General features: G+C 40.7%; 1 protein-coding gene across 1 annotated transcript in view; it reads right to left on the bottom strand.

The window, feature by feature from the left end:
* Window positions 1-13,527, bottom strand: part of LOC131684923 (neuropeptide CCHamide-2 receptor) — a 142,187-nt gene extending 128,660 nt beyond the window's left edge. Inside the window, exon 1 of the mRNA XM_058968176.1 lies at window positions 12,785-13,527. The gene's annotated coding sequence lies outside the window, so the exon portion shown is untranslated. The remainder of the gene's footprint in view (window positions 1-12,784) is intronic.
* Between the last annotated feature and the right edge of the window lie 98 nt (window positions 13,528-13,625).

The raw sequence follows: 13,625 nt of genomic DNA, 5'->3' as shown, positions 1-13,625 counted from the left end.
TTCACATCGACCGAAGCACCCGTTTCTACTCCTCCTCAAGCCCTCATTTCAGCCATCAATTTAGCCAACCATCTCGATGGTACGGATGTGCTTCTCTTGACAGCTACCATTGATGTTTTCGATAAATATGGTCGCCCCCATTCCGTTCGCGCAGTGCTCGATTGCGCGTCGCATCTCAGCTTCATCAGGAAAGATTTATGCGATCAACTCGGCATTGAAAAATCCCCCATCAACCTAGACTTTCAGGGGATTTCATCCACAAGCTCACACTCTAGTATGGGAGCTTCAATTACAATTGCCTCCAGATGTTCGCCCTACCGGGCCAATATACCCTGCGCTATACTGGATCGAATATCTGCCGATCTACCACTACGCCCAGTGAACATCGACGATTGGCCAATTCCGGATTCCGTTTATTTAGCTGACCCACAGTTTCATAATCCCGGAAGAGTTAGCGTGCTTTTGGGCCTTCAGCCATTCCTTGAGCTACTGGAACCTGGGCGAATTAACCTTGATTCCACCGGTCGGCTACCTATTCTTCAAAACACGAAACTAGGATGGGTAGTTTCAGGTCGTTACGAGGAACCTTTACATTCGTCTCCGGTTACCTCCACCTGTCTAATAACCTCTGTAGACGACCATCTTTCTCAGCAGTTGCAGAAGTGTTTTGAAATGGAAGAGTACGTGCACCAAGAAGCTCACTTCAGTGAGGAGGAGAAGGCCTGTGAGGCACATTTCGAGCTGATTTCAAGTTCGTCTTCCTTTTCGCGAAGACCCTACGTTGCTCGGGGAATCTCGCAACATCGCTATTAGGCGCCTAGAGCAAATTGAACGCAAGCTAGTTAGAACTCCTCTGCTTATGAGCCAGTATCACTGCTTTCTACGTGAATATCTCGATGCTGGCCACATGTCTCTCGCCAATACACCAGCACCGATTGGCACGGTATACATTCCAGATGTACCGTATGGTACAGGTGGCGATGGAAGATCGCGATTACCAGCGAATATTATGGCGATGGAAGGCAGAGGACACCATCGATGAGTACACACTAAACACCGTCACCTACGGTACGAAAACGGCGTCATACCTTGCAACGAAATGCGTGCAACAGCTGCTTAACCAGTATGCAAGAAATGCCCCCACCGTGGTTCAGAAGGCACTGAAGGGGACCTATGTTGATGACGTTTGAACTGGTGCAGACTCTCCGGAAGAAGCTCAGCAGTAGCGGCGACAGCTTTCAGAAATATTTGCGTCCGGTTGATTCCATCCACGGAAGTGGGCGTCCAATTGCACAGCAGCCCTAGAAGGAGTACCTGAAGCGGGTTTGGAAATAAGGATTCCGGTCGAACTAAATGGAAACGAAACCATCAAAACCCTCGGAATCCACTGGCAGCCGTGCTGCGACGAGTTCCTGTTCTCATATTAACCACATAAGATCCTTCAGCCCACAAAGCGCATCATCTTGTCACAAATCGCCAGCCTGTTCGACCCCCTGGGCTTGCAGGCCCCAATCATCATCAGGGCAAAATTAGTGATGCAACGATTATGGGAGCTGAAGGTAGACTGAAACTCCCCCTGGTGAGTTGATCAATGACTGGTTAGTTTTAGCACAGAATCTGTCGGTTCTCAATTCATTTCAGATACCTCGATGAGTCATCAACACGCAAAGGCCATTGCGAGTCTACCTGTACGGCTACAGTGATGCTTCCGAGAGGGCAATGGGCGCTTGCATCTATATTCGCTCAGTCGATGAAACAGGAAACTATTCATCTCATCTTCTTTGTGCTAAATCAAAAACCGCACCAATCGGAAACGGAAGGTCTACGATACCTCGCTTGGAATTGTGTGCTGCGGTAAGTATTACCGCAGCTCGTCTTATCAACAACGTCACTGCAGCGCTGTCGATACAATTCCACGAGATTCGTGCCTATAGTGATTCACAAGTGGCTTTGGCATGGATAGTTGGCGGTGCCTGAAGATGGAAGAAATACGTCGGAAACCGCGTGGCGGAGATCGCAACCCACTTGCCATCTGTAAATTGGTATCACATCGGCACTCACAGCAATCCTGCTGACATAATATCTCGTGATGCTCTCCCCGTTGGTTTACAAGGAAATATCCTCTGGTGGCACGGCCCAGACTGGCAACACTCGTTACCGCTTCCAGAACTCAACGTCGGACAAAGGCAGCAAGTCGATCGCGAACGAAAGTCGGTGACAGTAAGTCTTATGATAGTATACGAGAATTGCTTTTTGGATGAGATGTTAGTTCGATACTATCCGAACAAACAAATGCTGCTGCGAGTCACCGCTCGTCTTTTAAGATTTGGTTCCCGCCGTCCTGGACGTTTGACAGCTAGGGAGCTGGACCATGCCCTTATGATTTATGTACGACACACGCAGCAGAAGCACTTTTTGAACGATATTAACCGGTTGAAGGAAGGCAAGAGCGTACACCGTGGATGTTTTGTCTACTTGTTGGATCCTTGTTTGGATGATAATGGTCTCCTCAGGGTGGGCGGCAGGCTTCGGCAATCTAAACTAAGCTACGACACGAAACATCAGCTGCTATTGCCACGCCACTCCATTCTGACATCTCTAATATTACACGACGAACATGTCCACAATCTGCACTGTGGACCACAAACCCTGCTGGCTATTTCTCGACGGCGATTCTGGATAACCTATGGAATTAGCGCAGCTCGTAAAGTTTTTCGACAGTATATAACTTGGGCTCGGTTACGACCACTACCCTTACGACAGCAAATGGGGCAATTACCATCTGCTCGTTTAGAGCCACAGCCTCCGTTCTCAATAGTCGGAATAGATTATGCTGGTCCGGTGAATATAATAAGTCGCAGAATGCAGCAAGTAAGGGCTACATTGCCCTATTTGTTTGCTTCGTCACTAAAGCGGTATCGTTAGAAGCAGTTTCGGACCTAAGTACATCATCGTTCCTGGCGGCGTTTTCGAGATTCACCAGCCGTTACGGTTTACCAGCCAAGGTGTACAGCGATAACGCAACAAATTTTCGAGCCGCAGCAAAACAGCTGAAAGATATCGCTAACCTTGTCAACTCTATTGAACACCAGTCAATTGTGGCAGAATTTCTCGCCGATAGGGGGGTGGAATGGAATTTCATTCCGCCACGTTCACTGCACCACGGCGGACTCTGGGAAGCTGGTATTAAAGTCGCAAAGCAGCTGCTATCAAAAATATCAGGTAATTTTACGTGCACGTTTGAAGAATTATCGACTCTTCTAGCACAAGTTGCGGCATGTATGAACTCGCGACCCATAACACCCATCTCAAATGACCCAAGCGATCCGGAACCCCTGATACCTGCTCATTTCCTGATCGGGCAACCCTTGACTGAGATCAACCAACTCGAACGCCGTATCAGCTCTATGTCGCGATGGCAATTTGTCCAGCGAGCATCGCAGGAATTCCGTGCGCGATGGCAAAGGGAATACGTACGATCACTTCATGCGTTTACGAAGTGACAAAGATCATCAGCCAACGTCAATGTCGGAGACTTCGTACTTCTTGTAGGTGAGAACGACAAACCGAAGCAGTAGCCACTCGCACGGGTCGTGGCTGTTCATCCAGGACCTGATGGGTTGGTCAGAGTGGTATGACTGAACCGTAATGGAATTGCACAGCGAGATATTCGGAGAATTCGTTCGGTGCCAATGGACAGCGATGAATACGTTCCAGGGCGATTGCGTGAGGAAATTCCGGACCGTAATTTGGTGGGCGGCTTATGTACGAACGTAAACGGCGAACAACCCTCTACACAACCCATCGTCTAAAATCACGCCGGGCGACGAGCGTGTTAGCCCTGATTTCGCCTAGCCACTTCTAACAATCAGCACTGTGATTTGGACTAGTGTGAGTGATTGAATTATATAAGTAATAAACCAGTTGAATTAATTCTATCCACGAGGTTGCACGTTTTTTTAGTCCGCTCCGTCCGTGCAAGATTTTAGCTAGTCCCGCGAATTTCGGTCTTCGTTGGTCCAAATGTTATAAGGTAATTTCACACTTTCTCTATCTCTCTCTTTCTCGTTTAGATAGTCACTTTACTATGATAATGCGATATTGCGAATTTGTGATGCGAGGTGTTATAACACTGAAAAGTGCAAAATATTTCTTATTATTAACTTTAGGCATCAAGATTCAGAACATAATAGCTCGATTAGAACGTTCCCCGTGTTTCCCGACGATTTGTGCCTTTCCATGTCATATCAGCACCTTGCTTTTCCGGAGGTATGTAGGCAGCTCCTATGAAACAGTTTCTAGATGCTCTGCTAAGTTTCACCCAGACACTCTCAATGGAAGAGAATCTTCCTTCCGCAATCCGACAAGAGACGAGAATGTTCGAAACAGCCACAAGAACCCCACCACCACGCGAGCGGGTACTGTTAGTGGTATTGCGATCAACTCGGTACACAGTGAATGAATCGCCAAATAGCTGCACAGAGTTAATCTTATCATTCAACCAGGTTTCAGTTAGAACATAAACGTCATAATTTCCATCCATAACAGCCAAATAAACATCGTCGACCTTCGTTCCTAATCCTCTCGTATTTTGATAATACACTCGTATCGTGTTGTTTGCACCAACCGCGCTTGGTGCACATTGTCCGGGGACGGTGGAAGTAACGAGGCAGGGAACAGCTAACCCAGCTGAGGGAATCAGTATGAAGAACCAAAAATCCCGATACACAATTGTATTACTGTAGGACAGTTACATATCAAATGATACGAAGTTCTGTAATCGGAGCCACAAAGATCATATGGATAATACTCAGCACGCTAAATAGTAGCCCTGTGATAACTGTACTTGTAATGCCTTGTCAGATCCCTAACTAGAATAATGCAATTGCAACTTTTTTTTGAAAATGCTGCATGCAAAAACTTCTACTCCGTTTAAAATTACTCTTCAATCAAAATGATCTGGTTGACTGAGAAAAATGAGTAGTCTTCCATACCGTAGAAAGTTTCATCGGAATCGAAAATGGTCAGGTACGACTTTAAAGATTTTTGGATGAATCTTGGTGCAATTGCTCACGTCTCGCGGCACTGTTCGTAGCTCCATCCGTCCTTTTAAATTATTTGCAAGGAGTACACTGTTTACCGAAGCACATTCCACAAAATTAATATGAAATGATATGTCAAATGGCGTTACCACGGTCACAAACAAAAAACCGCAACCGCAAGACCACTGCATTCTCATTAAATAATTCTGATTGGATTCAGTAGCCTGTTAGTTAATAGTAATAAAACATCAAAACCACATAATGCCGATGGCTCGCGGTTTTGCGGCAATTATCGAACATATGTACTTTACAGTGCAAATAATGTTGCTATGTCAACATTAATGCGACATTTTATCGGAAAAATGATTCGAAGGGCTCTTTAGAGAGATAGGCATAAAACAATTTTTAATGCAGACCACAGGTATTTCAACAAGTCTCGGCACCGTCTGATAAAGTGCGTGTGAACCAGGTATTGATAAAAATCCTTTTCCTTTTGTCCCGAAGAATGAGTTCTGACAATCTAAAATCGGTACAGTTATTTTTGTGCATTACCCCGGTCAGCGTGGCAAGCAGAAAGTTAGCAAAAGTTGAGCAAAGCGAAATTGATGCTGGCAGCGTTTCTGCGAGCATTTTGCGCGATTTATGCGAGAATTCTGGCAACGAATTCGCTCAAATGCAACAACCGTTTCTAACAGAAGCGGTTAAACCAACCGATGCTGCTCACTTTTATCCAGAATCGAGCCAGAAATGTACGGCCAAGATCTCTGCACGCTTCCTGCCACATCTTTGCCAGATGTTTTGCTCGATTCGTGCTAAATTCGACCAGGTAGGAATTGCCAGGATCTTTGCACAGTTTATGTCCGAGTTATGCCAGGGTTTAGCTCGATTCCTGTCAAAATTTGCCAGAAAACGCGAGCAAAACCGAGTTCGCCCTAGCTCAACTAACCCGATACAGATACGCGCAGAAATCTGACAGGGCTGCCAAACCAAGCCTTACAGAAATCTAGCAGAGCGGTCTCTGCCAGAAAATTTGCTCACTGGGACAATACCTACAGTGGACGGTAAATACCGATGTACTGCAGTACTGCAATCATTTGACAGCCATTTGTTTACAAAACTTTTTCTCTTGAAGTCCTACGCCAAAGTTTTGAAAACAAGAGGATGTATTCTCGATGGATGGAATGGATGGAAGAAAAAGCGAGAGAATGAATTAAGCACAAAAGAAACGAAACCCCGACATAGTCGAGTTTTCGGAACGTCAATGAATTGAAAATGGCCAAACAACAATATGCTGAAACGTTTCATGAGATTTTTGTCTGCCTCCCGGAAGATGCCATCTAGGTAAACTCTGAACTGAAAAAATGAATTGAACCAATTTGCGCATTAATGACACAAGACCTAATTTAAATTAAGTTTGATTTTTGTGCTTCGAATTCATCTCGTCAGTAACTTGCACCAACTGGGTGTCAAGTTACACGATGTATCCAAACTAGTACACAAATTAGCACTAGGACACAATATTGCATAATGCCAGACGTGTGGTTCCCTAGCCAAAAGACAAGAGTTTGTTTTCGCATTCTCGTCAGGAAACCAGAGCTTCTATATTTGCTTCTCGGCTTTAGGCGTTCAAATACGTCTTGCAAACTGTTTGCAGCTAATTTAGATACATCGTCTAACTGGACACCAAGTTGGTGCTAGTTACTGACGAGATTCGAAACACAAAAATCCAACTTGATACTCGGGAATGTTTCTTCAAGTATCGGGGCGGCAAATCGGTATAAAAGGCATAAAAATAAACCAGTTGTACAGTAATAAAGTAAGTATGCAACATGCATAGCATACTTTTGTCTCTCTCATGTAGAAATGTCATGTCATCACTCTGTACATAGGCAACCTAAACCCGGTCCTGAGTACTCGGTATGTGTTATGCATGTATGCGTGTGTATATATGTGGCAAAAATATCACATCTACTCCTCAGATATGGCTGGACTTGATTTACACAAACTTGGTCTCAAATGCGAGGTACAACCTTCCCATCCTGCTATTGATTTTTATCTCGATCGGAGTTTCGGTTCCGGAGTTACGGGTTGAAGAGCGCGGCTACACAGCAATTTTTCATCTAAACTGGTACCACCATGATATTAAAATGATCAAATCAGTGACAATCAAACTAAAACTAAACTCTGGTACCGTAGACCAGGGTGACTTTGATCATCGGGGTGACTTTGATCACTCTAAACTTTTTTCGTAGATCGCTTATTAAACCAAAATAGTCTACCGAATCATTTTAATTTGAAATGATTTTTATTCTAAACTTATAAAATACTGATTTGTTATACTTTTTGAGTGTATTGTTCAGTTTTTGGGTACAAAAACTACAAAAAACCGAAATTTGACTTTACCTTATTTTTACGAAGTTTCGTAAAGTGTCTATTTTTTTATAAAACAAATAAATCTCAGATTTGAGCAAGAGTAATAAATTACAAGCGAGTTTTTATTTTGCTTTAGAGTGGGATGTGCCAAATTTTCTTTTAAGAGTTTGTTTATTTTAAATACAATTTTTGTGAAACTAGTTGGCAATTATTCCAAATTATTTTAAGCTAAAATTCGCAACATTTTTTTTAATTGTTGAATATTCCAACGTGTTAAAATGGATGAAACTTTTTGTATATTGATAAAGCACTGAAATAAACAATTTTAGCAGTTTTAAATGTTTTCAGAATCTTTTATTCTAGTTGGACACAAATTATACGAACTTTGGTTACTCGAATTTTACAGTACATTGAAATACTTTGTATAATACCAATTAAAATCTATTTAGCAATGAGTACCTTTCCACAATTAATTTAAACAAACATTTGAATGAAAAACATTGACATCAATAACTTAATGTGGGTGAACATGCAGGTTATCAAAGTCACCCCGGAATACGAAAACAAACTTAAACATTTTGGAAAAATAGCTGTAAGCGGACAATTTGAGGTAAAACAACTAAACTTGAATGTGTTGTGTCTAAAAATATGTAATCATTACTTCGAAAAGTGATCAATGTCACCCCGGTTTACGGTACCAATTGTCTTTATTGATTATTAGCAAATGGTAGTGGCGGGCCAAAAATTTCTTCAGGTGCTCCGAATTGGTTTTCATTGGGGCAAATGTCTTTATCTTATGTACCACAGCGATAAAATTTTCCGTACGGTGGAGATTATTTACAATATTGACTCATGGAAGGCTGATCGTCACAAGTTCGCAGTGTGGTCTGTGAATGAGCAGATCCAGGTTGCAGGGTTACGAAGAAGAGGGGAATGGTGTATTTCAATCACATTCACACCAATAAAACACCGTTCAGGATGCCAAGCAAAATTCCTCTGGTAAAGAGAACTGCTCCAAGGGCAAATGACCCATCGAGGTTAAAGCCCCAATAAATAATAATAATAGTAATAATACATAGCAAAATCTCCATTATGCGGTAGAAATTGGGTAATACCCGATTGTACCGTTGAATTCTATCAGCACAATGGTTTGTATATGATATAATTTGATTGTATGAACTGTATAATTGTCTTTTTATACGTTCTAACGGCATTCAATTAGCAAAGGACTGGATGATTTAAAATATTTATACAGAATCATGGTACCCAATGTAGAAATTGGATTCGAAGAGAAAAGTATAGGAAAGCATGGAAGTATCACGGAGAGTTAACTCTTTATCTTCTACCGCAGAATTCGGTATGTTTCAACATTTTTATCAAATGCAAATCACCCGAGATAAATTCATTGAAATTTTTATCAATTTGAAATTTCACGAAAACCTAAAAAAAAATTAGTTTGTAAGAATAGGTTTTAGGTCAATTTTCCATAAAAACTCTGTATCTTGAAATTTATAATTCTAATGTCAAGAAACTGGATTTATTCTTGTTCCACAACTAACTTTATCGAAGACATTAAGCCTCTGGGACTGCACCGTTAAAAAGTTGGATTGAAGCTCTATCAGTGCAGTAAAATTGGGCTCAAAATGTTGATCTCAAATAATAAACTGTGTCAAAGATCCAAGATCTTTAAAACGTAAGTCCAATGAGCTATTAATTTCGTCTTACTTGATTGCATCTGCAATCCACTGGGCGCTTTGAAATATCAATACCGTTTGTACGCATGGGTACACTGGGGTAGGGCGAAGGACCCCACACTTAGGATAGGATAATCCCACCCATACGCCATTCTTTGCTAAAAAGGAGTATGTAATTTTGCTTAGCACCTCTAATAAAATCGAAAAATAAGTATTCCATACGCTCAAAGAAAATTGAATTGCTGACGTCTTATTAGCAACGAATAGAATAGGGGTATGGCTTACCCGCTAAAACAATTTTATCAACTACAAAGTATTTCAATACGTGGGACTCGTTTCGTAACATGAATCAACAATTCGTCGAGTGAAACAAACAATATCAAACTGTTTAGACACCTGCGATTTTCATGGTCCCAGCACCTCAACTTAACTTTTGTCAGTGTTTTTTGAAAATCGTTTTCCGCTATTCATACAAATTTTCGTACTTCGAAAATACATATTATTTTTTTTAACAGGAAAAAACATCCAATTCTCATATGCAATCTCTAGAAAGGGTCAGGTTTTAAGCCTCTATTCGCGCTGAGTACCTATCAACGATGCCAGAGAGGCAACTTCACACTATATATATATATATATATATATATATATATATATATATATATATATATATATATATATATATATATATATATATATATATATATATATATATATATATATATATATATATATATATATATATATATATATATATATATATATATATATATATATATATATATATATATATATATATATATAGGTCCATCATCGCATGTACCGATACCAGAGGCCTTACCTTACTTCCTGGTAGACGTGACGCGAAATATTTTTCGCCTCAAAAACTCTCACGTACCTTGGCTGGGATTGAATTCGGACCTACTCGGGTGCGAGGCGATCACACTTACCACTCAAGCACCGGCACCGTCCAGAAAGAGCCGTTAATTGATTACTGGCCGCATTAAATAAGTACACAACCACCCCAGATAACAGAACGACAACATCCCCGAAGAGATATTGTCATTCAAATACGGCTTAGGAACAATAGCATATTCTTGAGCTTCAGCTCTCTGTACAGAGAGCTCCAGATACACAATTGCATTACAGCATGACAGTTACATATCATCAAGTGATATGAAGTTCCGTAATCGGATTCACAAAGATCACACGAATAATACTCAGCACGCTGAATACTAGCCATGTGATAATTGAGTTTGCAATGCCCAGTGAGTGCCCTGACTAGAATATTGCAATTGTGCTTGGAAAAATTCATCAAATTCTTTGACATTTTCGAACTCACTTGCCCATTCAAGTTATGGCGTTGTTCTCAAAAAAATATTGCATGTATTATAGCTCGTTTTCTCCGTTTCATAGTAAACGTGGAATTATCATCGAAAAGCCGTACCATGAATATTGATGTATTTTCCGTGTCCGGAGGAGATCCATAATTATATAAAGTTGTCGATTCTCTTTGCTAGCTAGCTGTCCCCCCAGAGTGATCATCACAGTCGCACTCTTCCTTGAGTCAAGAGACTATAATGATTTAAGATAGTCCCGTTCTGTGCGATTTCCTGAATGCAAGACTCCTCGAAACAGACCACTTCGTGCTTCAGTAGACCAACACATGACAAACTCGAGTTGGTTACCACACCGTCGATCTCAACTTTGTGGGCAGGCATGTAGACGTCCTCCATGAAATACTTGTCAACAGTAATACCATTGACTAGCTATAGTCAGGCTATCACAATTGGGCTATTGATTGAATAAAAATCAATAAAGTAGGAAATATAAAAAACAGCAAGCAGCTTTGTAACGACACTTACTGGTGCTCCTAATTCACGAATTAACTTTGTCTCATCAAAGTAAAAGTCCTGCTCATCCAGTGTGTTATTGCCATGAACATATATATTGTTCAAAAATCTAACTGAGAAAAGCCAAAGTAAACAGCAAAAGGGCGTAAAACTGCCACTCTACCAAGGGCGCCAGAAAACGACGCTATGGCCCTGATTTTTATTTACTTGTACTACTGATGAGTCACTCATTTGACTACCGTTTTCATCGGATAGATTTCTGAAAACGATGACATTTTCATTTTCGTCACACTCAACTCTTATCCAGACACAACATTCTGTAGAAAAACGTTCGTAAAAATGGACCGATCTACATATTTTTTGCCAGAATGAACTGCGCCGAATATATAAAAATAATCAAATAAGAATTGTTTTTGAGTTTTGAGGTAAGTGTCAATTATTTAAGATTTTTTGGTGATATACAACGGGGGAAAAAGAACGAAATTGTGAGTTAAACGAGCCCAGTTATGTGAAAAAAATCACCCCAAAGGCAGGATTCGAAGCTGCAACCCTTGGGACTATGGTGCAATGGACAAACCCTTATGCTATCCCTGAGCTATGATGACGTCCCAGGAAGAACTCATGATTATCGCATTGGTGACAGTGATCTTACAGGCAGTAAATAATCATTTTTATCAATTTTTTATCCGAAAGTTAAACAACTTCACATAATCACTTATTTACAGAACGTCCCAAAACTCCAATGATCCCCAAACAACAAAACCAAAATAGTAATCCGCTTACCCACCATCGGACGACATCCGCCCTAGATAGCAGTCTAATTTCTAACACGATCGGACGAATCGATGAATTTTGTCGAACCTTTTCTCGTGATACAGTTTGATTCCGTTCACGCTTTAGATGAAAATCATACTATATGAAAGATTTAAGAAAACAGAATGCTTCATTACTGAAAAGAATTTTTACCGCATCATGAAGAATTCCTTACTGGCACGGACATCCAAGTGTGAACCTGTCCTACTCCATCATTTCTCATAATAGGCCCAGGCGTTGTTCATCCTCAAACAACGGCATGTAACTATGAGGCCAGATTACAACGCGCTAGTTCCGTTACGAAGAGCTATTTCAAGCCATTAAATATTTTCTTATCTTTCCAATTGGTAATACAATAGGTTTAATTGTACAAACCTTGGACTAATCACAGCATATTGAAATAAATCTTTTTTGTGGTGCATTATCAGTTCCATCGAGCATAACACTACATTTTCTTAAACCTGTTCAATTCTAGAGACCCGTCAGTTCAAGGGTACCCAGGGATTTCTAGTGGTCTGAGGTGGCCCTGTGGAGTCAAGATCGGACCTGAAGGGATATTGTATCCTTCATGTTTTTTTCTTGCGATTTTAAAGTTATATTTAGAACGATGTACTTGAATCGAATCATAAATAATAAAAATATACCAAAAGGTATTTTAAAAACACTATGAAATAGAGTGCTAATATTTGCAATTTTACAAGTTTTATTTTCGTTCTCCACTAGCGGAAAACCGAAATTAACACGCAAACAAGCAAACAACGAATTTGAAAAAAAAATCACTTTATTTAAAATCATATCATAGGATTTACTCCAGGGGTGTTGAAAGTCATCTTTATTGCCCATTATATTGAAAATCACCTTTAATTCACAATGTACAGCTTTGTTCAGAAAATATCACGAAAATACCTAAACATAAGGCTTGATGGAAAAGTTCAATTTTCTCGATTTGCAGCAAATAACAATGAACTGTTTACTTGGGATACTATGCTCCATCATGGGAAAATAAACATACCTTACACGTGAGAAAACTCGAACTGTGCAGAAGTGCTTTTCGTTCAGTCAGCAAACAAACTTAGACCATAAAATACTTTGTATCACATCCCACCGGCACTAGCACCGAATTTAATTACACTTTTTACACCTTGCTTAATCCGAATTGCAGCATTTAAAATTAATCGTAAGAAATATATTACTACTACCAATCGAAACTTTTACTTTTCCATTACCAATAAGATAACATTCTTCCAACTTTTTCACCACCAATTTCACTTTCTAACTTGTACAGCTACTACAACAACCACAAATATTGTCGTCACGGAATAAAACGGTCTTAATCTTTTAACTCCACTTTATCCTATCCCTTTCGCAATTAGATTAATAAAGGTTTGAGCTCAACCGCGTTGTCCACCAGCATAACTCTCACGCTTTATCTAAACGCCCCAACCAATCACCACACAGGCCACATTTCGATGCACCACCTGGATTCAAGTCACGATTGCGAAAATTAAACCAATTCCCAAATCGCAAAAATCCAACCGCCACTAATCAGTACACTGATATCACTGTTCCGACCTCCAACATCGAATTATTTTCGCAATCACCACACGCGTAGAAATCTCCATTGAACCTTTCAGCGCTTCATGCCGATCCGGATAATCCTTACCTAAAGTACGATTAACTGGCGAGATTCACCATTCAACCGTCAGAGAGAGACCGTGTAGAGACAAAACGCAAAATCGGAACCGCTTGCCACGACCGTCGACAATCGACTGGCAAGACCTGGCGCCGGCCGATACCACGCGGACCTCGAAGTCGAGAGTTGTTGCGGCAGGATTACATACACAACACACAAA

This window comes from Topomyia yanbarensis, chromosome 2 (assembly GCF_030247195.1).
Source record: "Topomyia yanbarensis strain Yona2022 chromosome 2, ASM3024719v1, whole genome shotgun sequence".
NCBI classification, from domain to species: domain Eukaryota; kingdom Metazoa; phylum Arthropoda; class Insecta; order Diptera; family Culicidae; genus Topomyia; species Topomyia yanbarensis.
This window is presented reverse-complemented; position numbering and strand designations above follow the sequence as displayed.